Genomic DNA, 26921 nt, shown 5'->3' with positions numbered 1-26921 from the left:
ATAAAATGTAGCCTGTATTTTTTGTTTGACTTCTTACAATACACCGGTAAAAACTTCATTTAATTTGTAACATATAGGCAAAAATTCTTAAAACTGTTGTTTTGGCTTCTGTTGCTCTAAAAAGACCCCCATATTATTATTTCTTCAATATCCGTAATGCACAGACATCGGCCTGTTACAATTTTATTATATAAAAATAAAAAAAAAAATCATTTTTTAAATGTCTATTGCAATAGACATTTATCGGTGTTCTTATAATATATTACCACAAGACCTAATTTCATCAAATCCGCGGCGAGATTATCTATGATGAAACTGACATATGCACAAGGCAAGTGTAAGCGCTTGTGGCGCCTTTTTTATCGGAGCTTGGCAAAATGGCTTCACTGCACCTGATGTTATGCGAAGTGAAGCTCAAAGAAGTGAAGGCAAAAGATACAAGCATCTTTAGAAGATCGGCACAGTCATGCCGGCCTTTATCTAACCTCTCTGGCCATACTTATCATCAGGTTATCTACTCATTTCATTCATTCAATCTTTTTCTTCTATTTAAACAATGGAATCATCCAGAAGAGATTAAGATCAGGAAGGTATCCAGTCTTTAAAACCAAGTAAAATTATTTTCACAACACGTTTGATGACATATATTGCGTATACTCCACACGATAAAGGAAGAAAATAAATACTCACCATAATAAACATCATCAAGCTCCTTATACCTTTTGGCATTGACGCCGATCCTCCAACTATACAACAGCACCACGAGTATAGATATATTCTGGAACAAAGGAGATTCGGGTTAATTCGACCGTAAGTTGGAAATTTACTGCAAGTTCGTGAGGCAGACATCGCCACTTACAACAAAGAGGTTCTGGTTATACTAAAACAATTGAGGATTTTAGTTTGAGTGAATTGTTAGACATAAAAGATGCTGCTTGGGAGGAAAGATATCGATTTCTTTATAAAACCATATGAAATACATTTAAACATGTATTAAAATAGTTTTTATTACGGGCAGTCGTGTCGGTTACCAGGTGGGCTTTCTCATTTTGATATTTAGATGCATAAAAAAGCAATAATATAGCTAAAAAGACTGTTACAATTACTTATTGAATACACAATGTTTTACATTCATTTTCTTATTTTCGTATTACGCAGCAATTTTTTACACTATAGCAAACATCACAAGATTTTGCGCACGTCTTTAGTACAAATTGAACCTTTCTTAAATGTCAGGGTTCGAGCTACACACGTCATAAAAGTAAATATGGCGACAAATTAGGACTTTGCAGTGCAGCTACAAATATTTGCGGCAAATACAATGTCGGACGACAACGCAATCCATTATTATTGTGGAGGCGGCCTAACGTATTTCTAAACGTGGGTTGCTTAATCCAGCTTCTCTGACTAGGTATTGTAAAACTTCATGCTAAACTTTCGTAGTTTCTGAGAAGCCGAAAAAACAGCAATTTTAATTTTAGGTTCAAAAGATTAATTTTTTTTTTGCTTTCTCCAATAAGACAAGCAAATCGTACGCATGATGGTAACGCGATGTATCCATACGTATAGTTTGTAGCTATTCTAAAAAATGATTAAAGCTAAAAAAGACGGCTAACTTAGACGAACTCTCATTATAAAAGATTATAAATGTGTAATTAGTGTGTACATAAGTATGTAAAGTAATGTGACCAAAGAAAGCCCGGGTCCTAACAAGGCTCACCTTCCAAGTGTCTGGTATTTGATTTATTTATTGCAAAAAATACTACTATAAAAAAATGATACGTAGCAATATAATCATATGCTTTGTTTTATAATAAAAAATGAAGATTTTAAAATTATGTGTAACCTCAAGAGTGCTGTTACCTATATTTCTATATTAATTTATATTTTTAGAATATCTTCTTATCAAGCTCATAATCACTATATCTAGTAGTGCTACAACAAAAGCTGTCGACAGTCAATTGCACGGGGCGGACTAATGCTGATGGCTGCGGTCCGCCCCGTGACCACGAAGGCTGAAAAGTCTTCGAGGCGTTGGGAGAAAATTATAATTTGAAAACAGCGATAAAATTAAAAAAAATATTTAATTTTAACTGCACCTTACTCGACCATCATAAGAAACCTAACAAAGCTGCTGAAATGGCACACTGCTAATGTCTTCTGAAAAGGGGTTTACTGGTGATACGTCTCTCATATATGTAAGAGTCCGCCTGAGTAGGTACCACCGCAATGTCTATTCCTGCCGCCAAGCAGCAGTCTATGTTGTGTTCTGGTTTGAAGGACTTTGTAGCCAGTGTAACTATTGGACATAATAAGATTTATCACCTCATGTCTCAGGATGACGAGCGCAGTGAGATACCAAACAATACTTTGTTATTCAAGGTGCTGGATAGTGTTTTTTACTGTTTATGAGCGGTCGTATCGCTTACCGTCAGGCGAACGGCAAGCTCGTTTCTTCATTTAAAGCAATAAAAAAAAGGAGAAAAGACGAGATATGTATGTATATAAAACTGTCGTGATTGAACCCCCGAACTTCCTCATTAATAAAAGGAGGGATACAAGGTCTGATATAACCGATAGCTGTTGAACGAAGGTACTTGAGTCGACCGCGCGCCGAAACACGAAATGAACGGCAGCCTTGCCATTGAATGGATCGATGACCTAATTAAGGTTACCGATATCCCTTCGATGGAGTGTCAGCCCTTATCTAACATCGATCTGAAGGGAAACATTAATGGATTCACATGTATTTACTTTAAGGGTGTCATGTTTGTTACCTTAAAGGTAATTTTGAGATTTAAGATGGCTGGATTAATCAACTTGTTTGAAACTTTTACTATCTATATTATAATGAGCCATACTAGGCCGTATACTAAGTATTTTATTATCATTAAAATCTTGACCTACAGCAATTATACTCATAATATTATTATTCCAAAATAAATATTGATAGCAGTCGCTAAATTGTTGGTCATTATGCAATGCGTATGCGGCTCTTGGGAAAAAGTCCTCGACTCGATTTTTGGATTGGGCTGCAGAAGACAGTTTAAAACGTAATATTGGTTACAAATACATTTGTTTTTCTTCTTATAACCGCTAAAACATTATTTAAAAAAAAAAAAAGAATATCAATATTTTAGGCGTCTTAACTTGCTCTTCCTTATTATTTAATCCATCTACAGAAGTTTATTTATAAGAACGAAAGAACAGTAATTAATGCACAACAACAACCATTAAACTTTACGAGTCTTGCGATTTTAGCCTTAGTTCCAAAGATCCCGTGAGTTCATTTTGCTTTAAATTAGTCTTTTTATGGGAGACTGTAATATGCGAGCGATCCGTCTCATGGCAGATTGTGACCTCTGTAAATGAATATTTGTAATACGTGCTATGGTTTAGCTTTGTCGATCTTACTTAATTCTCATCTGACGAACAATAGGCTTACATTGTACATCAAATAAATCAATGCATGAAGCTAGCTGCAGTCAACACTCAACTGCACGAATTTATTTGCAATCTGGGTGGATTTTATGAAATTGTGACATCTACAGCTTACTTCAGTTTATTGTTGTAGTCACGACTTCACAGTTCATCAATTGGATGCATACTGAGAGCTTCCACCGATAGAATACTATATTATCCGACAATCATAGTCGCATTTCTTGAGTTTCCATCAAGATCAATGACAATATCGACAATGTCCATTAATTCCGAACTGCATTTTTTTTTAAATCTTCAATTAGATTTCATTTGTTTTAAGCTTAGGGAGTAACGTCACTATAATCAAAAATAAATTCAACTTTAGCAGAATCATTTTCAATGCTAGGTATCATAATACTAGCATTGAAAATGATTCTGCTAAAGTTGAATTGCTACATGTCATTCTAAAGAAACGGTATTTCTCGCTACCTTCGTTTTAGTATAAAACTGTTTAAAACGTATGTCGCTAATACGTGGTGTCGGTACACGCTCCTTTAATTAGGTTTGTTGATTAAATTTGCCCAATTTTAATCATTCATCTATTATACCAAATAACATCACGCGTGTCTCCTTAAATTAATTAACTTTGTTTGTCAACCCTTGTGTTTATCTGAATCAAATAAACGAAAAAAGTTGACAAACAAAGTGAATTACAATGTATCCACTATCTTGGTATTAATTTTTGACATTATTATTATGAATTGTAAATAATAATAATACAATTGAAAAAATAACTATAAGAGATTACTAAATTTTCTAAGAGATTCATATTTCAATGTAGGCCAGTGCTGGAAGTAGTACGCAATCAACCGGTCGTTTGCAATAACATTTAGAATAAGCGCAAAAGTGTTCACGTATAATGTAATTTGGAACATAACGGCAATAATTGTATTATGCCGCACAATCTTCCATTTTGGAAATAAACAGGCATAGGTCAAAAGGTCGATATTGTGATGAAATTTTCTGTCTGTCTTTTTATCCTTGCGTCAAATGATATGGGATTATTCGCTAAATTAAAATGTTTATTTGTAAGGCCCTCGAGATGTAGCCAAGATATCTTTCTTCAATCGTTAACGCTAATAATAATAATATCAGCCCTGTATTATATACTTGCCCACTGCTGAGCACGGGCCTCCTCTACTACTAAGAGGGATTAGGCCTTAGTCCACCACGCTGGCCTAGTGCGGATTGGTAGACTTCACACACCTTCGAAATTCCTATAGAGAACTTCTCAGATGTGCAGGTTTCCTCACGATGTTTCCTTCACCGTTAAAGCGAACGATAAATTCACAAAGAATACACACATGATTTTAGAAAAGTCAGAGGTGTGTGCCCTTGGGATTTGAACCTGCGGACATTCATCTTGGCAGTCTGTTCCACACCCAACTAGGCTATCGCCGCGTTAACGCTAATAAAAAATAGATAATATTAAGTATAATATCAGCATTGTATTATATACTGTCTTACTGTTAGGCATGGGCTTCTTCTACTACTGAGACGGCTTAGATCTGAGTCCACCACCCTGGCCTAGTGCAGGTTGGTAGAATTCACATACGTACGAAATTATTATGAAGAACTTTTCAGGTACGCAGGTTTATTCAGGATGTTTTCCTTCACCGTTAAATCAAGCGATATATCACAAATTTTTTTTTTGAATAATCAAAGGAGCGTGCCCTTGGGTTTTGAACCTGCGGACATTCGTCTCGGCAGTCCGTTCCTCTCCCAAAGAGGCTAACGCTGCTTCATGTTCTGAAAAATAGATAAAATGTAGGGGAATTACATATCCTAATGATGAATTCATCGCTCGGAAATGTCCTTCTTGTACATAACGTTAGCGTTAGCATATAACTGTAATTTAATCATTTCCTGATCATATCCAAAAAAGTCAGAACAATCTTCAAGATAGACCTCTTGAATTAGGATTAGAACACGAAATTCGTAACTTCCTACCGTATTCATGAATACCTGTAATAACCATGTCATTGTATTTTATAAACTAAGAAGTTAGCGAAGCAGCAAATTACTATCCAAAGTCAATTTTCTTCCGCAAAATTTTGTTACAGTCATCGTCATAGCAGTTCGAGGAGAAAATGTAAGTCTGGCCTTGAATTTTGGAATTCTTTAGCAAATCGTTGAGTTTATTGTTAGATATTATAATAATAAAACAAACAATATTCGTAAATATAGAGGACACTGAGTTAAGAACTTCTGACGTGCTTTGAATAAATTACAAAAATCTTATAATTTTTATTGGCAGACTTGAAACTCACTTATAATGTCAGTTTATTGTTACAATACTCTTTTATTAAATATCTGGTGTAAGTAAAGAAATAAATTATTAATACGTGATTTGAAACAAAAACATCGCTGGTAAAATAATTAACATGAATAAAATATATGAATGCTTCATCTAAAAGCGAAGCTAAAACAAGATTCTCATTGTTGAAGTTCGTTAGTTTCGTAATATTTGTGCCATCTCGGTGAGAAGGCTTTTCTCACCGAGATGGCACAAATATTTGCTCCATATACGCGAATTGAATCTCTGGTATTTATTTGCGCCACGGGAAATGGCAAGCGGGATTTTGTTCATGTATTTCTGAGTTTATACCTTAAACTGCGAAACTCATGAGTATGCGCCACGGGAAATGGCAAGCGGGATTTTGTTCATGTATTGCTGAGTTTGTACCTTAAACTGCGAAACTCATGAGTATGTCTATGAACTCAGACTCACTTGCATAATCATTTTGTTGAAGATGTAATTATGATTATATTATACAGGCTCGATTTGACATCGCGTTACTGAATGAAACCACATAGTTATTTACTTGGAAATAACACTTTACAATAAGTTACTTGAGCCGTAGGTGTAAAATAGAAAATTGTAAGTTTGGAACAAAATAAATATCAATAAAAAGTAATTTTAATTTTACGCGCACTAAAGCCACTACTACTACTACTCTAAGAGAATTCGTTGCAGTGGCAAGATCATACTTTCAATCAGAAATACACCCACGCGCACGCTATATTCGCATTAAACTACAAAATAAATGAAAAAATCTGAAAACTAAAACCAGGATATTAGGACAAGTAAGTGGTTTTATTTAGAAACGCATTGTCAAAATTACCCTATATAAAAAATATTAAATATGATCTATGTTTTGAATATTTTTTTTTTTGAATACAGTATTTATAGGATTTTATTTTTATATCTACGTATTATAATGAATTAAAGAAAATGTAAAGACTGTGGACAATGAATATCTGATGCAAAAATTCTACCTTAGGCCGATTTTATTCAGAAATGGTTTACAAAATAAATGCAAAAGTTTGTAAAAGGTTTGGATGTATTTAAAACTAAACGTCGAAACAAATGCAAAGATTTGGATGAATTCTAGCACGAGGGTAGACCTTGTCTACCCTCTTGTGTGACTTGGATTAACACAAAGGCTACTTCTTATCTCGATAATTCCGAAATTAATGTCTTTTAATCTCTTTCCCATGGAAAATAATGGAAATTTAAAAAAATATATTTGGTATTTTGTCCATAGTATAATTAGCATTTTCACGGAACGAATAAACAAAACAAACAAAATTTCATTTCAAAAAATATTTTGTTCATAAAAATCAATTACATGAAATACAATAGAGGTAATTCAAAAAGGTTGAAATTTGTTTACCATTTTATTTATTCCCTTAATAAGGAATAACGGATCATCCTTTGGCTCTTACAAGTTCGCTCAGGACCACTTTTGTAGCACAAAATCTACGCCAAATAATGTTATGAAGTTTTTTATTTGAAGCAGATGTTCCACTCATGTGTTGGCATGTGTCCAGCATGGATAAACACTGGCCCGCATTTTCACACTTAATCACGCTGTTATGCCTTCAATGCCTATCTATTGATCTGCGATGTTAATTTGTGGATAAACTGAAGATTGGAAATATTAAGAATTGCTTACGGTGTTTACATCGGCCAAAAAAGATTTTATAAATGTCTCATTTATAATATCTTATTTATATATCTCTAATTTTTTATTTTTTTTTCTCTACGGCTAATTGACCCAACTGCAGCTGATGGTAAGTGGAATGGGGTCCAATAGAACGTCGAAAGACGAGAGGTGATTTCCCCTCGACAGTCTACACAATTATGCCGGCCTGTTGGAACCGGATGTACATATATATACATAATATACTCAATAATTGTTTTTTGAGCATTTTTCAATTCTATTATCGTTTATCGTTAAATATGTCGCTTGCTTATCTTCGCATGAAGGTTCCATATATTTTGTTCAATATTAAAGTATATGAAACAAATATTTATTAACATATAAATACTACTGTTTTGTAAACAATTCATTCATTCGGTCAGAATCAATTCAATTGTATGAACTACATTAATATGGCAACGGAAATATTAACGGAAGATTAATTTCTAAACAATAAAAATGTTTACAATGTACAGGAATTATAAAATACAATACATAGTAATTTCATCACTCAATTTATTTAACAATGTAACCACTAATAACCCTCACATTTGGTAATATCCGCTTTAGTCAGCGTGTGGAAGCAATTAGCTTGCATTCGAAAAGCATCATTTCATGCGCAGTTCGTAGTGCATGCTTTGAAAGCGAAGTTTGGAACACAAATAAACGTTTTTAGTTCACTCATTTCAGAGCCTTTAACGAGCAAATCGGCTGCAGTGGAATGCTCGAGCATTTCATACGTGCAGGCTTAAATAACGTTCATACACTATTTATACGAAAATACATTCAAGTCACCATTAATAACACAAAAGAAAAAATATATATTGACTTTTGCACTAACTAATAATAACGATCAAATGTTTTTATTCAAAACAGCAATATTTTAACGTCGAAAATGAAAGCATAAAAATAAAAAAATAGAATTTACAGTCCAACGAGCACCGAGGACTCTTTTTAAATTATGTTCAGAGTGAAAAGGGAAACGTGTTAGAAACAATTTGAAATGTCAATAAAACGCTGCTAGAGTGGCAATATGAATGGTAATTTTTAATGCGATAATTGCAGTGCGAGTGTGAACTGCAAGGTTGTCAATAAATGGTTTTCCCGCTTAACTATTATATCACTGCTTTGTATAATAGCCGTGAAATGAATAAACAACGCGTATTATGGCGATATTCGTTTGATTTCTTCACAGTTTATTGTCTTGATAAAAATGATGCAATAATTTTCACGACATATTCAATATATTTTAGACAATTAAATTGGGAAATTTATGAATCAACTTCTTCGCGGTATGATAGATCGTATTTACGAGTGGGGTATTTAAAATTTTGTTGATAATTATTGTTAACTAGCTGACCCGACAGACGTTGTCCCGTCTTAATTATGAATTTGCAGCGCGCATTTTGTCAATCGCTGACAGTTATTTCAAACAATTGACTGTTATATAAAATTAATATTTTCGTTAAGTTTTCTTAAAATTTCTAATTTTCCGCGCAATTATTTGAAATTTTTTCTTTCATAAGAACCTTCTCCTGACAATAACAAACACAACAAAAAAAAATTGTGAAATCGGTCCAGCCGTTCACGCGTGATGGCGTGACCAAAGGAAATAGGGATTCATTGTTATATATATATATAGACGTTAAACTAGAATATAAAACTAACTACCATTGTTTATTGGTTACCAATAAACACCATTGGCATTATTGGATCGTTAGCTGAAAATAGGCCCTGGTATCAGCAGTATTGAAATGCTATATAATAATGATAATTAGGGCGTACGAATTTTATTGCTTTAATCTGAAAAGGGACGCTGTATCGTAAAAATTTATTATGATATCGACAATAGAGTATTATTTTATTAAAATCGAGTAGATCTAATGATAAAAATGATTAACGGTATACTCAAATATTATATACAACAGCACGCTCGAGTAGATCAAATGAAATTTATTAAGGTTAATGTACTCAAATATTATGATATAGAATATAATTTATCCCTCTTAAAAGTATGCAAAGATGCGGAGATGTACCAGTCACAACACTAAATATATTATAATATTCTAAATATATTATAAGCCGCATAAGATCCCTTCTCAGAGTAATCTCCATTTCGTCTTCAATCACTAACAAAAACTAACCAAAACTGTTTGTGAAATATCATATCTATATCTTTGTCCACTACTGGACATAGGCCTCCTCCAATATGCGCCATTTTAACCTATCTGCGGCCTGTCGCATCCAGTTCTTGCCAGCGCTTTCGCAGATCGTCACTCCACCTAGCTGAAGGGACGACAGCTATATTTTTAGCTATATTGTGAAATATAGCCAAAAATAAAATACAAGGCGGACAAAGTTAATAAGCAGAACACGAAACTATTAGCCGCATCGCAAACAATCCCCAAGTAATCCGCCGCTAACGATGATTTGTCTCCTCTACTCGTGTTAATCAAAACTAATGACGTGTCCTAAGTCGACACAATCTCATGAGTTATTGTTGTACTTAGCTGTCTGTTGATTGATGGACACGCTCCAAGAAAACAGTAAAGACGCGACAATTCGTTATAACACAAAGACGTTTAATCCAGTATAATAATTTCTTATGTTTACGCGAATGTTAGACATTAATATAAAACTATTTTCCCCTGACCATGAAGGCTGCAGTCTTCGAAATGTCGGGAGAAAACTATTATAAAAACCGCGATAAAATCCGATTTTTTTTTATTTTAATGTCTACTCTAGTATTTCTTAATTTTTTTTATAAAATCTCTGTTATCGCTTTCATTAATAACTTTTAAAATCAGTACAAGATTGGACAAAAATGCTACTCATCGAGGTATAAAAAGAGGAGTGAATAGCACAGAGTAGATTTAGATAGAGAAAGTCGGCTAGCTTCGGATTCGTATAAGGGCTACCATGCATACCGAGGTAATGTTGCCGATGTATTTTCTGTACTAATCTCGTTGTATAATAGTTTCAAAAGAGTGGGGTTAAAGGTTTCATATTATGTTTTTTTGTAATTTGGCTTCGAGATTCAGCTAAACTGAAAATTTTGCCAAATTTATTTTATTATTCAGTAATTTTTGGCAAGTTGCTGCCGGCGATGTGTTTTAAACTTGTTGTGAAAATAATTATAAATTTATAAAAGTAGGTTGATATGTAAATAAAACTGCCTCGTTAGTTAGTTGTATAAACTAAAAGGATTTGGATTGAACTCTTTTTGAAGGTTTTGTAACACAATTTGAGAAGATACGACATGGTCGACGTCAGCCTTTGCAACATGCATAAAAAAGTATGTGGCTCCCGCTCCGCTAAGTGGAATACGGTCAAATAAAAGAAAAAAAAACTTCGTGACATCGTCGGGAGCGTTGTTGTATTGCATACGCGACACGAAATCGCCCTATGTTCCCGGGTTCAAATCCTAGTTCGGGGAAATTATATTGAGATTTCCTGCTCCTTATCAGCCTGGAGTCCGAAATTTGTACCCGATAGGCTCGCCTGCTATTATGATGATGGGGCGGAGCACACAGACGAAACGTGGATGCCTTGATTGAACTTCTACTTATTCATATAGCTCGATTCCTGCTAGCTTTCCTTTGTGTAGAATTTATATAGAAACTAATTATCATCAGAACGATTTGCAGACCCCATTTATCCCCAGATCACGGTAGCGATAATACGGTTTTTCCCCGAGAAAAAAAAGCCTCTATTTATGCATATTAGTACCTATATGTTGCGTCGGGTTCCATATTAGAATATTTTCACCTTTCACCACTACTGCTTACCGCTTCCAGAATAAAGGAGTGATGTGTGTAAAATGATTTAGTGTGTAAGGTGAAATTAAACCTATCTTAAAATTACAAGTGTTGATTTAATTACACTATCTTGATTTCCTTAACCAAACTCGTAGACGATATAATGAAACGTGTGAATACATTTATGAAAGGGTTGATTAATTAATAAACAAACTAATGAATAAAGATGAACCGAAACAGAAGCGTAAGAATTTATGTATGAATAAGTGAACGAACAAAATAAAAGGAAGCCCAGATGTTGTAATTAATGAATGATAATGAGCGAAGTTCTGTCGAGGGATAAAATACTTATGCATACATTAAGCTTGTAGCTTTAGGCAAGCTTTTGAATAAATATTAATACAAATCCCTGAGAACTCTATGTTCTATTGTGAGTAATTTGAAATGTAAAAAGTTTTTCACTGTGTAGGGTAACATGTACTGTAGTTTATACCTTAAAAAGATTTTGGAAATAGCAACACCAGAGTTTCTTGCCCGTTCTACTCTGGTGAGAACTGCTTTCTAAACTGATAATAGAGTTAATATTAACGAAATCGAAATAATGTATAACATTTTACTAGTTAAATAAATTATTTCTATTCATTTCAACGAAAACATGGAACAAGCAACAAAGCTCCAAAGATATATTTATAAATGTATTTCCTAGCTTCCTAAATCCAACCGAAGGTTGTCTGGAAGATATCGCCAATAGCGATAACACCGTAATTTGTACTTCTTGTATAGACCTAGCCTCTATTGTAATATTCTCTTTTAAGTCTTGGATGTTAAAGAGATTAAAATCAATTGTATTCTTATTGTTAGTTATCTGTATTACTCATAAACGACATAGGCATTAACAAAATTTAATTGTGAGTATCAATCGATGTGGATATTTATTAGGAATCATACGAACATATCCAAACAATTTGTCTATTTATTTAAAAATTAATATGTTTAATTTTTCTCGTTCTCTCTTTAATTAGAGTATTATACTTCTTTTCACACTTAGGTTTATAATTACATTTCATAAAACCACTGCTTTTGAACCTTACTCTAACATCAAAAACGTTACGCACAATATCATTGTTATTACGTTTAAAAAAATATATAATAATTGTCTAAATACAGTACAGTAACATTTAAAACATAATACCACACACAATATTCTCCAACCGGATGTAATGCGGATAAAATGATGTAACCTCTAAGTATTAAATGAAACGTGCATAATTTTGCAATCAAACATTAATGTAGATCTTTGAATCCCTTCTATTGGCGCAGTTGGTCTCAAAAGCTTCGGTTCAATTATGCAAGCTCACGTGACATTTGGGAATACATATACGAATGTGAACGTCGTGTGAGAATTTCAATCCATGATTCCATTTATTCGTAGTACTACCGTATTATTTCTATTATTATTATTCCTGTGAATATTGGTTTAGTATGATTTAGAAGAGCCTTTTGCAAATATATAACAATTTGTTCCATTTAATTTCCTTATTGTAAGTATCACCAAGATGGAGCACAAAGGTTTTGAGTGGAGGCCACGAACCGGCAAACGCAGCGTCTGACATCCACCCACGAAGTGGACATATGACCTAATAAAAGTGGTAGGAGGTCGCTGGATGGGGGTTGCTTCCAATACGTCGATCTGGAAATCTTTGGGGGAAGCCCATGTTCAGCAATGGACATATTGCGGCTGATGATGATTGTAAGTATCAACACTGTTATAGAACAAGACATACGAATCATTTTTGGTAAGTTTTGTATTGTATCAAATGCTTCTAAATATTAAAACGATTAAACTAAAAAATTGGAATCCTTTTACTTAGAAATAAAACAGCGACTCATGATATATCGTATCACTTTACTGGAAGAAGTTAAATTACTCCTTAAAAATATACTAAACAAAACGGTGATAAATAATAAAACGTTTTTATTAGCGAAGTTGTGACATCATTTCGCCTCACAAATTCCAAGTTTTATGCATCTGATAAAAATACACTCCAAGTTTTAATATCTGCATGGTAATGAAAAATTTATATACAAGTTATAATTTTATCTCTTAATGACATGAAAGAAATGAAACGTTAATACGCTTTTCCTTTGTTCGGTATGATTTGGCTACAAGTTTATAGCCACGGGTCGCCCACGGCCATTGTACGGGACTGACATATCGCTTAATGCCCTTGAACTAGAAACATGTTTCATTTGTCATTAACGTGTGAAAAAGAAAAAGGAATGGTATGGAAAAGAAAGAGGGGGAAATTAACAAAGGCTTTTTATCAAAAGATTAAATAACGATTGATTTTATAAATGCAGATATGAATATAAAATAATAATTGGTAAGTACTAATTATAATATTAATGTTACAAACAAAACAAATACTAATAACACCTTAATCCACGTAAGGGTAGGCAGAGGTGGGCACGCCACGATAGCGGCGGTAAGTCCCCTCTTCGAGGTGTGGCTGACGAGACGTCACGGCGTCCTCTCATTCCGGACGACGCAGGTACTGACCGGTCACGGCTGCTTCGGCAGGTACCTGTATCGGATCCGGGTGGAGGATACGCCCGCGTGTTTTTATTGTGCGGATCGGCCGGAGGACACGGTGGAGCATACGGTGGAGGTGTGCCCAGCTTGGGCTGAGCACCGCCGTGTTCTCACAACGGCCATCGGTGGCGGAGACCTCTCGCGTCGGGGCCTGGTAGAAGCCATGCTCCGGGGCGAGAGAGAGTGGGACGCAGTCACCTCCTTCTGCGAGGACGTGATGCTCGCAAAGGAGGTGGCGGAACGGATACGGCGCCAAAGCGCCCAACGTCCCATCCGCCACGGCAGACGCACAAGACGCGGGCGTCGAACGTCTGCTGAGGATCGTCGGCCTCCGTAGGCGCGGACCGTCGGGTGACGAGCATTGGGTAGCTCGTCGCCCGAAACACCCCAACGGCCCGTGTGTACGGCGCGTAGTGTTCCACGCGCGCCTCGAAGAGCAGAGTCAGTGTGATTTGCGGGGCCCTTTAGGGCCGGTGCCTGCCTAGGTCTCAATGCCACCGGATCTTGGACTTAGGCACATAGGCAAAGGATGGGAACACCGTAGGTTCTTAGTCAGTAAAAGTCTGACACGAAGGCGGGAGATAGTCAACTGATGATTTACCTACGTAAAAAAAAAAAAAAAATGGTAGGCAGAGGTGGAACTAGGGTATCCACTTTTCACCACGTGCATTCCATAATGTAATAAGACGCAACTATAGACATATATTCTATGGACATTGGACACAAACGTTCATATAAACTATTTGTTCAAAATCTAAACTAAAATAGCAACCAAAATGTCACTGTTATAACCTATTTATTCACTTGAACAACAAATTATTTACTTATTTGACTAATATTTTTTATTCAAATCCAAGTTTACACTTAGACTCGAATTCTCATATCATGAGTGCCACTCCGTACATAACCACAAGTTGTCAATATTGACCAGACTAAAGTCAGTTTGAATGGATTGCAGTTCAATTCAGTTGAACACAGTGAATGTTCGGAATGCCAAATCTAGTATTATATATATCGATGGATGCAACTCTATCGCAATATTCAGCACATAATAAATTAATATTAGTAAGCTACAAACATTTGTCAGTCATAAATAAAAAAAAAACTTTAGTATGGCGACAGATGATTGTGAAACGGCTCAATTTGTACCAAATACTTAAGTTAAATTAATTGTTAACCTTAACTGTCTTCTGGAGGTCGCGTAAAATTATATTTTTATTTGTCCGAGATTTTATCTAGAGTTTGCTAATGATACTTAAGAAGTTGCTTATGAAGACATTTTCAAACTAGAATAATAAATACGTCAAAACGTCCAGTTTTTATAATAATTTGCTTCTAGTTATAAGGATATATGTAGAAAGTTTGCAACGATTATAAGCGTGGGAAATTTACACATTTAGTCTTTAGCCACCACTACAGAGTTTATTTTACTAATGAATGTCATATTTTAGGATTTTTCAGTCTTAATCAAATTCATTGTTTCCATGCAACCTCTGAACGGAAAATTAGATCTAGCATAACTCAAAGAGCAATTAAACGTATGGTCGATGTCACGCTAAACCCGACGGGACTGCGCATTCCGCGTCCAGCGTGAAATTCGATTGCTATTTTTAATCCGCAAAAAGATGTGCCTTTTGGACTTCCACTCAGATTTTCAGCTCTGAACGAACAGTGAGCTGTAACTGAAGTGGCTTTGTTGTGGACATTTGTTAATTGGGTTAAGGTAAAAATGAAGGTGATTGGTTTTATTTTTATATTGTAGATATATTTACTAATGTATAAAAGTAAATTTTTGTATTAGAATGCGAATATTCAAGGTGAATAAAACGTATTTCTAAGTAGTTTAAACATAATGGAAAAATAGACTTATTTTTGTAGCATATATTAATAGCGATATTATGTAAAGACATGATTCTATAAACAATTTTAATTCTACTAAAGGCGTTTACCCATGATCGTACTATGAACGTATCAGGCAAGGAATGAAACACTTCACGAACTACTATGCCCACTAAAACTTATCAACAGCGTAGTTCACCGTTTTGCCGCCTATGCGCACCGGTTTGGCAACGTTGCGTATTATTCACGGAGCATAGCTGCTCCAGCAAATTCTCGCCGATATGTACCTAATTGGTGACGGTCCGTGCATGATACGTCCCGGTGTTGGTCGGTGACGAAACGGACTTGTGAGCATAGTTTCATACTTTTCAATACCAAGAATATATTTATTAACACGGTCATAGAATGAAACGGTGTAGTCCTAGTAGGTAGATTAATGTATAGTTAATAATAAATAATAATATCAGCCCTGTATTATACACTTGTCCACTGCTGAGCACGGGCCTCCTCTACTACTGAGAGGGATTAGGCCTTAGTCCACCACGCTGGCCTAGTGCGGATTGGTAGACTTCACACACCTTCGAAATTCCTATAGAGAACGTCTCAGATGTGCAGGTTTCCTCACGATGTTTTCCTTCACCGTTAAAGCGAACGATAAATTCACAAAGAATACACACATGATTTTTTTTTAGAAATGTCAGAGGTGTGTGCCCTTGAGATTTGAACCTGCGGACATTCGTCTTAGCAGTCGGTTCCACACCCAACTAGGCTATCGCCGCTTGTAATGTGTAGTTAGTTACTTCATTATTTTAGTTCTGCTTTGCCCTTTTAACATTACAAAAAAAAAACTTCACATCTAATCATCGTCATTGTTTTGCTACAATTTTTTTCCAAGCAAACTTCAGCCTGCAATAATAAATAACTCACCAAGGTATAGAGGGCACTGGCATACGCAGCGTGTTTGACGTGTAGCGTCCTACAACAAGATAGTGTTGTGTCTTGCTCATGCGCAGTCCACGCTTTCATCTGTAACAATAATATCGATGATATATTATATAGCTCGCAAAAAAATTATATAATGTATTTATGCTTATGTTTTATTTTCGCTTAAATTAATTAATAAGTGGTTTGTTTCCTTAACTCTTTATTTTTTATTATTGTCTTGGCAAAGAATAATAAAACGGTGATTACTTAAAGAAATCATCAAAATATTTATTATAAGGTATTAAAAGTCGTAAATAAAAATAAGTTTTATGTTAGTTAGATGTAATAGCCAAGCTAACGTTCAATGTACCTAATAGTTTCTTTTTTCGTACAGTATCTAAGGGCTAATATTAAAGATTTTTTTTTGTTGTAAAATTTGTAATCTGATAACTGAAGCCGTACGGAAATGCCAATCCAAAATATTATGCATTGTGATTCGAGTTTATCTTACTTTTAATTATTTTCCACGAAGATTAATATTTCATTCTGACATCAATGCCATTCGACATTGAACGGCGGCGCATGAACGAGTGTAATAAATTCACGAGCGAACCAAGAAATTAATAAATGGAAAGGTTAAAAGATTAACATTATTGTATTGTTCAAAGGTAGACTTCACACACCTTCGAAATTCCTATAGAGAACTTCTCGGATGTGCAGGTTTCCTCACGATGTTTTCCTTCACCGTTAAAGCGAACGATAAATTCACAAAGAATATACACATGATTTTTTAGAAAAGTCAGAGGTGTGTGCCCTTGGGATTTGAACCTGCGGACATTCGTCTCGGCAGTCCGTTCCACAACCAACTAGGCTATCGCCGCTTTTTGCATACATTTACATTTGTATAATATAAAACGGGTTATAAATTAGAGATATCCCGGAGGTGACATCAAAATCGTTTAAACACCTCTGAACATGCATTGTTAGGACAGGGGAGAGGAATTAATAAAAAAAGGCGTCGATAAATGAAATTAAAATCCATGCTTTGTGTCAACATAAAAATATTTGTGTGAGGGTATTTGTGACACTTTTTTCATAAAAACGCTGGGCGTTGACTGACCAGGGAATTGGTCGTTGACAGTCGTACTGGGGCCTTATTCTCTATCCCGCACGTTATTTTAACAGTGCGTAACAAGCACGTAACACAACGCATCATGTTTACGACTATAGAAATTTGGCTTACAGAATACCATTCCACGCACATTTCTCGAAGATAACATGACACGGCCGCGTTACGCGTTTACACTATCATACAGAATAAGGGCCCTGGTCGGTTGGTGAAATATTTGGTGGATTATAATTATAAATGGTTGGTGAAAGTGTTTCTGTATTCGGTGATATGTCTTTTTATTTTAATCAAGGTAGTTTCAGTATCCTAACATTTGTTTCTTAGCAAATTGTATTTACCATTCCTATATTCCCCTGAAAAAAAATATTTACTAATTAATTTTATGGAGAATTAAATGCCATTAACAGCGGATAAAAGTGTCTGTTTATAGTTACTAACAATGGCTATAATTTAGGTTTTACGATGGCTAATAAGTGACGTAACACATAAGAAATATTGACTAAGACCAATACTTATTAAATCTCACAAATATGACTAAGTAGGCATTAATGTCTATTACATTCTTTAGTGGTTTGGGTTTCTCAACTCAGTATTTAAATTTATTAGTTTAAATTTTATGAATATTCAGGGACAGATGCCTGGCCTGATAGTAATCCACAGCAATTTTACCACATATTTTTTTTTATATTTTGTATTGATTTCATTTGGGGAGAGAAGTACCTAATATGAATTATGATATTTATGTATTATGTTAGCCTGATAATTGCTAGCTCGTGAAATAATCTTATGTTTAGTGTATGTAATTAAACAACTGGAAGAATTTTTAATCCCCGAAGTGATTTGCAAACAAAGATCTTTCATTTAATTGGATATTCTTTTTAAGCAGACGCTGGTGTAACAAAAATCGTATCTCTATGAAAATAATGATTTGAAATTCATATTATGGCTTTAATTAAAGTTTCTAATAATCTAATTAAATAAATTTTATTTATTTATGTTTGTGGGCAGCCCGAAATATATTTTTACTACAGTTACACTAAACTTTGAATATGTTTTCATTATCATAACATAGACAGAATCTTTCCAAAATTTTATAATCTTATTCACCCACGCAATCTACAAAACTATCAATTGCATCGTAAGCTAGAGGAAACAGTGTTTGAACCGGTCTAACCATTCGATAGGACAGCAAATAGTCAAACGGTCGCTTCAGTTTCGACACAATTTAGTTGATGCATCCCAAACAAAGTTACAAAAAGGGTATACAGAACTGACAGTGAAAAAAATAGCAAACACTGTTCTCTGCGGGTTTTAGCTCGCATGCGATTTGCAACGGGAAGGATATCCATGAATAAACCGCTGTTAGCAGATGAGCGAGTGCTGGCTATCAAAACAATACAAGTAGTACTAGAAATTAAATAAAAATCGGTCTTAAATTATAACTTATAACAGAGACGAGATTTCTACTAATCTTAATATAAAGTAATTTTATAAAAAAGCGGCGATAGCCTAGTTGGGTTTGTAACGGATACAGAAACGAATGTCCGCAGGTTCAAATCCTAATGGCACACATCTTTGACTTGTCTAAAAATTATGTGTGTATTCTTTGTAAATTATCGCTTGCTACAACGGTGAAGGAAAACATCGTGAGGAAACCTGTATACCTGAGAAGTTCACTATAGGAATTTTGAGGATGTGCGTCGTTTACCAACCCGCGCTAGGCCAGCGTCGTGATCTAAGGCCTAATCCCTCCCAGTAATAGAAGACCCGTACCCAACAGTGGGACAGTGTATATTACAGGGCTGATATTATTATAAATTACTTTAAAAGATCCAGTAGTCAAAGGTATTGTATTGTGTATAAACAAACTGTGCCTCAGAGTGACAATTAATTCAGTTTAGTCGTGCAATTCTTTGTAATGAATTCTGTAGTATTATTGTTTAGAGGTATAGGTTTTAATTATGGTAGAGGTTTCTAGTTCTCTCCAAAATTAAACAAATTATTCATATTATTTACATAGAAGGTATCAAATATTAAGTAATGTTACACTATTGTAATTATACAGAAGGTAAAAAGAATTGTATAATGTTACACTATTGTGTTAAACGTTGACAAAAATAGACATCGTCTATAGACGTTTGAATCAGATAATACACCAGAGAATGTTTGTTGCGGTATTGTTGAACTACAAAGCGAGCAAAGCAACTACTGAGCAAGTCTGGGGCGCACTGCCCGCATCCCACACATTCGCTACGTATATGCCTTCGATAAGTGGTCGTAGGCATCATGGTCGCTTTCTTTGATCTTATTTTTATTGTTTAGTTTCTTTCTTATATATTTCGGAATAGATCATGTTAGAATTAAGAGTGCAGTTTTGTTTCTTTCGGAATAGCAGTATTATTTTTCATAAAGCCGGCCAATAAACATGAACACACTACCGCGTGGAGTATTTTTTTTGTGTAAACACGAAGCTCTGTACACTTTGTTAATACTATATTTATGTTTGTAAGTGTGGTTAATGTACACTTACATACGTATTCTAAGGCGTTTCTATACTCAACGATTTAGGAATTCTTCACAATACTTTTACCCTTCTGCATGTACGCTATTATGGTTTGTTGGTACGAATAATATAATACAGTCCCAATAGAGAACCCCACTTATACTTTCACGGGTCACAGACATTGAGCAGTGTGCACACTAACTTACGTAACATTATTCATCACCGCAATTAAGCAACTAACTCATGTACCGCGTCTTTATTACATTATATTATAAATAAGGTGTTTCGCCGCAAGCCTAAGTTAATTTAAAGTTGAGATGAAAGCGTTAGTTACTAAATTAAGGATCAACTTTTCGCACCTGCCGGGGTTTAGAGTTTTTTTTTTATACGTACAAAGTTGAATGACCCCACTACACCTGATTGTAAGTGGAATGGAATCTAATAGAATATCGACTGACAAGATATGATTACCCCTCAGCAGTCGACACAATAGGGTATTTGACTATGTTTGATTTTGTATATTTTTTAATATGTCACAGCAATAAGTACAAAAAAGAAATCCTTCCGTGAAAACAGCATTAAAATTCGATGAGAAATGAGGTAGTAATTCAAAATTCAAATATTGCTACGTGCAGGAGTGGGTATATCACTCCATCTCTTTCTATCGCAAGCGTCGTAATTTCGCTGACGTCACAAGTAACTATTTCGTCTCTTTTCTGTTTTTTGACACTCACCCCTACTACGAAATTTCAATGTCTTATAACTTGTGGATTTTTCATCAGATTTCAATGATTTCTTCTGTTTTACAATTTATACGACATACATACTTTAAAAATATTATGTCTATTAAAACTGGATATACACAGGCTGATCCCGGAACGCGACACACATACGTCTGCCACTATGGCGGTTCTTAACATCTTGTGTATTGTGGTCGCTATCCGGGCGGATATAGAATATTTTCGACCACAAAATTTCTCATTTGAGAGACGTATACAAGTTTTTCTTTTTTAAGATGTCTACGAACTATCGATGTCGATGTAAATTTCAGTTTCCTTAATGGCTTTCGGAGGTATATACCAGAGCTAGAACCAGTTCACGTAAAATCAATCTACAGAATGATTATTTCTTTGTATATAATAATAAATTAAGCTGTTTTCTTCTGCCTAGTCTTTTTCAGCCGACTGCAACAAAACCACATGTTATCAAAAACATTTTGCAAATAATATAACTTAGTGTTTACGACCGTCCGCCTGCGCGGTGTCGTCTCTGTCGGCATAATCCAGTCTCGGGCAAATCATGTTAGAAAACCCCAAATATTACCCCACCCAGAAATCAAACCTAGGACAAGAAGGCTGTTAGTAGATGGGATGATAGGCTTGCTGTGCACACTGCATAAGCTAATTATAACTGTTGCGTCGACTCGTAAACAACTCAATAAGAAATTGTTTACTGTGTTCTTGCTCGTCAAGGCTTCGCCTATAGATTGTAAGGTAAAAAACGTTATTTTTAAAACGTTTTGTGTAATATGCATGCACCTATTTATTATACAGTAAACTTGTTATTGTGACCTCTATAATATGGTAAGAAATATTCTAGCTTCGGTTTCTAGGTATATCTTGTATGGATATTTATAATCACATTTTCCTAGAATTGGTTGCTAGACGATTGATGTCAGACATGTGGCGAATCTTTAGGCCAAAACTAACTCTATCTCCAACGCGCGTAAGTAAATTATTGTGTTTATTATTTTCTACAATCAGATAAGAGTTGAAAGATATATGAAGCTCTTGAGTGCTTGTGGCATTCAAAATATTTCGTAAAATACGTATCGTCTGTGTTCTATCAAATATCGACTTCTTAGTAAGATATTCCGCGGCGGTGCAGCTTTCTATAAAACACTAGATAGTGAATTTATTATTGTTAGGATAAAACTATTCTTGTGAGAGTATTTGTGACGCCTTTTGCTATAAAAACACTAAGCGTTTGACAGACCGAGGCAGGTCGACAAGTCGAATAAATCAGTTGGTTGATGAAATATTAGTGAAACTATTTCTGTAGTCAATGATATTTCTTTTTATTTTAATCAAAATAACTTCAGTTCCTAACAATATTTACAATATTCATTTCTAAAACAGATATAAATTTGGGTTATTAAGTTCAATAGGCATTTTCTAATTTAAATTCTAATAATCATATTTGCCTAATCTATTTTTTTTTATTGCTTTAAATTTGACTGAAGAGACTAGCTTGCCGTTCGCCTGGTGGTAGCGAAACGACCGCCCAAAAACCGTAGATCCATAAATAAGATCAAATACAATAGTCACTATGCGGTTGAAAATAACGCTTAAAATATCTTCAGCATTGCTACAGCTGACAAAACTATTTACATATTTAGAATTGAACAATACAAGTTAGTCTGCACAATTTAAAAATCAATTTTCACTACCTGATAGATTTACAACCGCAACTCCATACAGTTTCCAAACAACGTGCCTAACTTTTCCCCTGTTTGTGGCGTTTGCATGCATTAATCGAACCGTGCCGATTAAGTGTTCGCAACTCAACAGGTAACAGTTCCATCAGGACCTACTGTAATGGGTACTTCAAATCGAACGGAACAAATGAGTTGAAATAGAAAGCGAAGTATACGGTGTTTACTTTGACTACAGTATCGATGAACTTTAGCAATGGATACGGAGACAGGATAGTAATAATAATTATTATTATAAGTACAACTAGACAGAGTACTTTCAAGGAATATAAACTCCAACTAGAGTAATGTATCGTGTTGGATCCATGTCTCCACGCAAGTCTTCCAAAAGTACTGGCCTTTATACCGTGATTTCCTGCAGGAAAGATTTGTAGGAATAATATCAGCTCTGTATTATATACTGTCCCACTGTTGGGTATGGGCCTCTTGTACTACTAAAAGGGATTAGGTAGAGTAAGTAGGCCTTAGTCCACGACGCTGACCTAGTGCGGATTGTTAGATTTCACACACCCTAAAATTCCTATATAGATATTCTTAGGTATGCAGGTTTCCTCACGATTTTGATTGAGACAGTGGCAACGTTAAACCTATTCATTTGTTATATCATTTTTAACAATTGTATATAACATTGAAGACTAAAGTAAGAAGGTCGATTTACCACTTCATTTGCAAGATTTTATTTTATCAATGGAATGGCCGAAAGACAACTCAACGGCTCAGAATCTACAAACCACCAATTCAACCAATTGTATCCGTAGATATAATAAAATAAGGGACAAATTATAGTTGCATGACTATAAATTTTTCGGACGCTAATTAATATTTAATTAATCCCTGCTATTCGACAGTCTACGTCAACGTATAATGTTATTTAAATAAAGTTTTATTAAATTAAATCATTGGAATATGATATTTTGCAAACCACGAACACACGAGTGACTCCGCCGCTAAGCCCCTGTGGCCGATGAATCGTGAAATTCAATTAAAAATAGTTTAAAACTGAGCCTTTAATCGCTGAAACGTATCAATTTATTTGTAAATATAAGCGAGTTTTTATACAGTAAAAGTTTGCAGACTTTTTAAAATCGTAATTTAGAGCTTGTTTTCACAACTTCTGTGTAATTGGTATCACTTAAATAAGTCTACCAAATACAAACGTCACACTTTAATCTATGCTTCTAAATAAATAGTAATAAAATTAGTATCATCTACATTAGCTGTTTAATATGATAACTGAGAAATATTTACTTAAAACTTATGAAACAGGCCCCAAATGTGATAATAATAGTATGTAATAATGGAGAAAAGTTATTATTAATTACAGTCCATTTTTTACAGGTTTCATTTACTTTTATGAACTTGCTAATCCTTTTAATCAATTTACCAAGCTCTTTATACATTTCATGGAATTATTTAAAATAACAATATTATTGTTAACGCACAAGAAATAGAGTTGAAAATAAATTTTCCACAGTTTCTGACGTTACTAAACCCGATGTGTGTCTAGGGCAAACAAATATTTGCTCGAGTGCGTAAATCAAGTCTGACCCACATATTCACAAATTGCAAGTAAATATTCAACAGCTCGTTATATTTTCTTTGACTCCATTATAGAGCATTCATTATTTATTATAATTTTATATAAATATTTTTCCATATTTAATTGTAGTGTATTAGTATTTGTATAATGTTGCGTTTATAGGTATTTAGATTTAAAAGTTTTATTCGAGAAGAAATCTCTGTTTGGTGATAAAATCACATGTCAGGTATTGGAAGTGTTAACGTTATTTTATAATCATTAGGAATTATTTTGTTTGACTTATTAATGATTTATTCATAGTTCTAAATGGCCTTTGATTATTGCGGTAATAATAATATAAAATATTTTACAAAATACTTAAGTTAGAACGCAACTAAAATTATATTATTGGGTATAAAGCAAAAGCTTTTTTCTTAAAAAAAAAATTACTGTCGATTTTGGTATACAATTTTCATTTATTTGATTTACTTCCGAAACTCCATTCAGGACAATTTTCACTCCGTATAAGTGAAGCATAATTATAGTTAGCCCAATTGACCCAACTTAAGTTATATACAAATTTGTTTAGATGTTTGTACGTCGGCAAGCCACCATCATATACGTGGTGAAAACTGTCCGCCACTATTATTCATTAAAGTAGAATGCTTTAATTCTGACAACTGCGAGAAAAACAGCTCCGCCAGTTGGTACCATTATATCTTGGACCACACTATAGATTGATACAGATCTAAACACTGGGGATGAAAATTTTTGAATATTTTTTGTGATTTAATGACTCTAGATTGATGAGCGCGATAAAACTTCAATTGTCTATCACTACCTCATAATCTTTTCGTAGAAATTTATTTTCCATAAACCATGGGAAAAGACCTGTCTATCGAATTTTTGATACCTTAATAACATTCAATTACTACAGTCGTTAACTCCAAACGTGCCGTTCTCACCTATTAAGTATTTATCAAAGTTATTGTGTAATAATTAATGTATTGTTATTGAATTTTTCTTGCAAATCATAATGATGATGAAATTGTAAATAGTTATTGCAGCAATTTTTATATTTTTATAATTATACGCTACTTATTTGTGCCAATTTTAAACTTAATTATTTTTTTCGAGTCAAAATTTACTTAGCGCTATGTTTTTGTTTCCAAAATTATGCTCTCGCTAACAAACATTCTTACGTCTAACATAATTTCAAGTAGAAAATAAATAAAACCTGCTTATAAAGTTTCTAGTACATTAATTTGCACACAATCTTCGCAAGCTTTACCTTTAGTTCGAGTAGACAGGCCCCCGTCAGTTTTCAAACCACATTACATGCTAATCTAAAGTTTCTATTATCACATAACATTTGTTTACTTTCGTATTAAAAGTAAAGCGAGCGACGAGCGACGGGCCGTGCGCTTCGCAGCGTCGACGCGCGAAGACTGAGCTTCGACTTGGAGCGACTACGAAGGCTGTATCAACTGGTATGTGCTACGAAGCATTAGTGCTACGGTGCTGTGTCTACGAGATGTTATTTAATTATCTTTCCTATATAATATTATGAAATTACTAGCTGACCCGACAGACGTAGTCCCGTCTTAACTATGTATGCACGCGCGCATTCTGTCGATTGCTGACAGTTATTTCAAACCACTGTAAGTTATGTAAAATTAATATTGTCTAAGTTTTCTTAAATTTTCTAATATTCCGCGCAATTTTTTGAATTTTTTCTTTCATAAGAACCTTCTATTCTTCTATTAACAATAACAAACATAACAAAAAAAAATTGTGAAATCGGTCCAGCCGTTCACGTGTGATGGCGTGACCAAGGGAAATAGGGATTCATTTTTATATATATAGATGTTTCAATATTTAAAACATCGCAATTTCAGATGCAAGATAATGGATGAGTAGCTTTCTGTATTCATTTTACAAATATGTGCACTTATCAATATACTTTTAGAGTATGTTTCAATATAACGCACAATACACTCAAAAGTAATTGAATATTGAAAGGCAATATGCTAGAAAAAAATGTTACACGATTTTTTATTAAAGTGTGCGAGGAGACGCGTTTCAGTAAAATTGAAACTTGTTATAGATTTTTTTCTGAAAACTTTTGTAGCGTAAAATTTAGGGTTTATATTAAGTGTTGTCTTTGAATACTTCGTTGCGAGTATACTGTTATTATTGGCATTTAAATTGGTGTTTACGTATCCCAAGGGTGTATTATTATTTTTTTATTTCATTGAAATTGAAATCTGAAACAGAATATAAAACATTTTTCTGTAATTTGGGCTTCGTTGTGACAGTCTACAATTTTGGTAAACATGTAGGTTACTAATAACTGTTGTTCACGTCTGTCAGTTATATAATCTTTTATCTCGCTTCCTCTAATAGTAATTGTCATTCGATATAGCAAGACAAAACACTGAATAACTAAAACAGATAGCCTAGTTAATAGGTAAATATAACAGTAATACCTATATACCCTTTAGCAGTGGCAAAGGTTGAAATTTCCGAAAGCGAATCCGACACAACGTATAGGTACTGATATGTATGAATTAGGTCTACAATTACATAAATAATACAATACTTTTAATGCCAATCAGATTTTACATCAATTATGAATGGAAAGTCGGCAAGAATCGGGTAATGTAAGCCCTTCGTCACTGCACTTGAACCTAAAA

The 26921-nt window shown here is 34.3% G+C and overlaps 1 long non-coding RNA gene across 1 annotated transcript; it reads right to left on the bottom strand.

Annotated features, from left to right (window-relative positions):
* Window positions 1-687: 687 nt before the first annotated feature.
* On the bottom strand, window positions 688-25659 carry LOC119190173. The gene is made up of 3 exons (XR_005112802.1): window positions 25517-25659; window positions 16584-16682; window positions 688-778 (listed from the first exon to the last, which is right to left on the bottom strand). It is a non-coding gene; the product is annotated as an uncharacterized LOC119190173 (long non-coding RNA).
* Between the last annotated feature and the right edge of the window lie 1262 nt (window positions 25660-26921).

The sequence above is a fragment of the Manduca sexta genome, chromosome 22 (genome assembly GCF_014839805.1).
Source record: "Manduca sexta isolate Smith_Timp_Sample1 chromosome 22, JHU_Msex_v1.0, whole genome shotgun sequence".
In the NCBI taxonomy this organism is placed as follows: domain Eukaryota; kingdom Metazoa; phylum Arthropoda; class Insecta; order Lepidoptera; family Sphingidae; genus Manduca; species Manduca sexta.
The sequence above is the reverse complement of the archived record's forward strand: the minus strand, read 5'-3'. Positions and strand labels throughout refer to the sequence as shown.